The sequence below is a fragment of the Zingiber officinale genome, chromosome 9B, assembly GCF_018446385.1.
Source record: "Zingiber officinale cultivar Zhangliang chromosome 9B, Zo_v1.1, whole genome shotgun sequence".
In the NCBI taxonomy this organism is placed as follows: domain Eukaryota; kingdom Viridiplantae; phylum Streptophyta; class Magnoliopsida; order Zingiberales; family Zingiberaceae; genus Zingiber; species Zingiber officinale.
The window spans coordinates 20,246,157-20,251,145 of NC_056003.1; positions in this window are offsets into that span (position 1 = coordinate 20,246,157).

Genomic DNA, 4,989 nt, shown 5'->3' on the forward strand with positions numbered 1-4,989 from the left:
CTTAAATAGTCTCTGCCGTTTTAATTACAATTTCTTTTAAGTTAGTTGAATATCCGAGAAGGGTTTTTGGTTTCAATTTTATAGGGCAATTCACCCCTCCCCTCTTGCCGACATTCAAAGGGACCAACAGTGCCAACCACATTTGAGGAATTTTCTAGAGTCAATCTAGTTGGCACATAGTGATCTAAAAGTCTTGAGGATATGATTTTAGGTCTATTACACTTAGGAATATAGAATTTATGGCAAAATGATCAAAATTATCAAAAATGGCAACTAAGGCTAGAATTAGGTATTTTCTATACCTTGACATGTTATTTGCCATATATTGTTTACCATATGCCATATCATGACATCATATTTAATCTATGATCATTTGAAATGTCATGATAATGCTTAGGTTATTTAAATGTCATGTTTTATTTAAGTTTCATACTTTATGCCATGACATCATGACATTGGCACATGTTTCCATTTATGATACAATTATATGCCATGTCATCATCTTGTGCATTAATGATCAATGAAATTGATTTAAGGACTAAAACATAATTTGATATGGAGATCAAATTGTTATTTAGAAAAATGCATGAGAACTTAGATTAAGCTAACCTAAACTCATATCTCACATCAAAATTGACTTGGATGTGTTTGATACACCTTAGATGTGTGTGAGATATTAGGATTGTGAGTTAGGATCAAGGTGCATAGTTCTTGTACCTAGATGAGCCTAATTCTAATTGGGGATCATAGGGAAAGCCTTTGTATAAGTCATGTACATTTAGCCCTAAGATTATGATCCTAAATTGAAGGGTTTAAAATTATTTCAAAATTGATTTGAAAAACCTTGATGAAGCTTTTCTAGTGATAGCATTCATCATTGAACAAGGTGATACAAAGATGAGTTAACTTTGAGCTATTTCAAAGACTTGTGAACTTTGTATCAAGATTGAAAAATGGAAGCTATTTTCATAGAAAACTATTTTTCCATGATAGTATATGTTATGAGGAATGTATCCTCAAAAATTTTACAATTTTTGAAATTTTCTGTGATTTTCTAGAGGTTTCTGAATTTCGGGAGAAGAAAAAATTTAGAAATCAGAGGTCGTGGACCGATCAGGAGGTTCCCTGATCGGTTCAGGTCTGTGTGATCGGTCACTGGACCGATCCAGAGGGAGCCTGATCGGTCTGGTGACCGATCAGGGCGTGCCAAATTGCTGAAATTCGACTGGTTGTCTGAAATTTCAGCTCGGGAGTTGGTATTTTGAAGGTTTGAAACTCTCCAAGACATTGTTGGTGCAATGGTCAAGGGGGAGTTGACCTTTAGGGGGAATTTTACCTATTAGTCAAGGGGAGTTGACTTTTAGGGGGAGTTTTTACTCCTAAAGACTTGAGTGATATGAGATTATCACTAAGTTAATTGTTGGACCTTAGTATCAAGGGGGAAATTAAGAGTTTCAATGAAAGGTATGTGACTTTCATTAGGAAGAAACTCTTGACCTTGATTCACTCTTTTTGATGTGTGTCAAAAAGGGGGAGAGTAGAAAGGAGAATGGAGAATGTCTAAAAAATGTTCAGGGAAGAACATTGGAAAACCTAAGTTAGGTCTAGAGAATGTTCAGGGAAGAACATTGGAAAACCTAAGTTAGGTTATCGGGTTAACCTAACTTGATTATGGGTTTTGTCAAACATCAAAAAGGGGGAGATTGTTGGTGCAACCTTAGGTCAAGGTTGACCTGGTTGACCAGACTCGAGTTGACTTGACTCGAGTTGTGTTTTGATGTTTGACGAGTTATGTTTGACAATGTTTGACGTGAACAGAAAAGTTGTATCTTGATGATTGACAAGGATACAAGCTTGGGAGATTGTGGGTGCAACCCGTGGTCAAGGTTGACCTGGTTGACCCGAGGTGAGTTGACCAGACATCTGGTGAAAAGTCCAAGCAGGGAGCTTGGCACGGGAAAAGTCCAAGTATGGAGACTTGGCACGGAGAAGTCCAAGTATGAGAACTTGGCAAGTGGAAGTCGGAGAGGTAGCTCGTTCTCCGGACTAGGGGAGGGGTAGCTCGTGCTCTGGACCGGATGTGGAAAGTCCCGTGAGTGAAGCTGGGGATAAGTCCCGATGAGTGAAGCCGGGCGGTGGGAAAGTCCCGGTGAGTGAAGCCGGCGAAAACCCTAGTGAGTGAAGCTAGGTGAAAGTCCCGTGAGTGAAGCCAGGTGAAAGTCCCGGTGAGTGAACGGTGGGAAAGTCCTGGTGAGTGAAGCCAGGCAGTTGGAAAGTCCTGGTGAGTGAAGCCGGGCAGATTGGAAATCCTGGTGAGTGAAGCCAGGTGAAAACCCTAGTGAGTGAAGCTACGTGAAAGTCCTGGTGAGTGAAGCCGGGCAAGGGAAAATCCAGATGGATCAAGGGTGATCGGACATCTAGTGTTGAGAAGGTCAAGTAGGTCAAGGGAGTGACCGGATACTTGACACGAAGAGAAAAGTCCAAGTGGGTCAAAGGGATTGACCGGACACTTGGTGGGGAGTCTTAGCAGGTCAAGGGAGTGACCGGATGCTAAGCATGATGTACCAAGAGGTCAAGGTTGACCGGATATTGGTTTGGACTTGGTTTGGACAAAAACCAAGACCTGGATCGGTCTGGAGACCGATCAGAAAGCGATCAGTGTGCCTCTGTGAGCTTATTGATCGGTCTGGGGACCGATCAGCAGGAAGCCTGATCGGTCCCCGGGACCGATCAGGGTACGCACAGAGAGTTGGGCAACTCTCTGTGAAAGCATTCTGATAGGTTTGGGGACCGATCAGCATAGAGCCTGATCGGTCCCCACGACCGATCAGATCAGCCCCAGACAGATCAGGGTGATGCCTGATTGGTCTGGCCCTAGCCGTTGAGAGACAACGGCTAGATTCTTCTGCTGTCTTTGGCCTCTGTTCTTCTCGCAGGTGGAAGCAGGCTATAAAAGGGCTGAGGGCTTCTACAGTGGAGTCTCTCTCTTACACTTCTTCTTGCTATCTGTTCCTTCTTGCTGCTACTATTTCTCTAGAGCTTTGCTGAGCTCTCGTCTAAGCTTCGCGTGAGCTTCCTTTCGGCTGGGTTCCTGCTGTTGTAGGCGTCGCTTGAAGCTGCTGCTTCATCCAGTTGAAGAGAAGGCAAGTAAGCGAAGGTTTTACAGTTGTATTGTATTTTGCTTCTTGCTGTACTTGTACTCCTTCTTGCTGTTGCAAGATTTTGTGGCGAGGTTTCTCCACCCATAAGGAGATTATATTAGCCGATTTTCCGGGGACTCATCCACCGACGGATTGATAGGCTTCGTCTACCTTACGGACACGCCAAGGAGTAGGAGTATCATCTCCGAACCTCGTTACATCTTCGTGTTGAGGTTTGCTTCTCCTTTTTCGTTTCTATTTGTTATTTCCGCTGCACTAACTCAAATCGTAGGAAGAAACGAAAGTTTTTGGGGGCGGCTATTCACACCCCCCCTCTCTAGCCGCGACCATCGATCCTAACACTAACTACATAGATTGGAAAAGGAACCTGGACATTGTTCTTACTGCTGAAAGCTATAAGTTTGTACTGACTGAACCTTGCCCTGATGCACCCACTGGTGAATCTACCCAAGAGGAGATTGAATATCATAAGAAATGGGTAAAGACGGATGAGATGGTGCGGTGTTAGATTTTGGCTTCAATGTCAAATGTATTGCAACATCAGCATCAAGATTTACCAACAACTTATGATATTATGAACAATCTCAAGGAACTCTTTGGTCATCAGGATCAGGCTTCTAGACAAGAAGCCATGAGAAAGATAATGACAGCCACCATGCAAGAGGGTACTCCTGTGAGAGATCATATCCTAAAGATGATGGCTTATCTGAACGAAATACAGATCCTTGGAGGAGAAATTGATGGGGAAACCCAGATCAATATGATCCTCCAAACACTACCTAGAAGTTTTGAGCAATTCCACCTGAATTACAATATGAACAAAAGGGTATATTCATTGGCGGAACTACTACAGGCAGCAGAAGGTTTGTTTCGTCACAATTCTCATATTCACTATGCTGAAAATGGTTCTACTTCTAAACCGAAAGGAAAGAAGAAGAAGAAACAAGTTGGTTCAGCAAAGAAAGTGAATAAATCTCAGAGTACAGGACCTAAAGCTGGAATGAAGAAGCCGAAGGGCAAGTGCTTCATTTGTAAGCAGGCGGACTGTCCTCGTAGGAATCAGAACAACAAAGGTATATCTCATGCTCTAGTTGTTGAAACATGTTTAGCGGTGTTATTTACCAGCACCTGGTGTGTAGATACGGGAGCCACTGATCATGTCTGCAATTCCTTGTAGGGGTTCCAGGAAACCCTACGACTAACTGAAGGAGAGATTACCGTCTACATGGGAAATGCTACTAAGGTGGCGGCTGTTGCAGTGGGAGACGTCTACTTATCTTTTAATAGGAATAGAAATTTGGTTTTAAAAAATTATCTTTATGTACCCAGTTTTAGAAAGAATTTAATTTCAGTTTCTAAACTGTTTTTGGATGGATATTCAGTTTCTTTTAGTAATGATGTAATTATTAAGAGAAATCAAGTGATTATCTGTTCTGGTGCATTAGTTGGTAATTTGTATACTTTAAATCCAATTTCTCCCACAAAGCAAAACATGGAAATTTATAACTCATCTTCTAACTCTAATAAGAGAAAAGAACCTTCAGAAATAAACCAAGCATATCTTTGGCATCTAAGGCTTGGTCATATTAACTTAAGTAGGATTCAGAGGCTTATAGCCGATGAACTTTTGGGTTCATTAGAGTTGGAAAATTTTCCAACTTGTGAATCTTGCTTAGAAGGTAAAATGACCAAGAGGCCTTTTAAGGCCAAGGGGTATAGAGCCAAAGAAGTGGTAGAATTGGTTCACTCTGATTTGTGTGGTCCTATGTCTGTCCAGGCAAGAGGAGGTTTTGAATATTTTGTCTCTTTTATAGACGATTATTCAAGA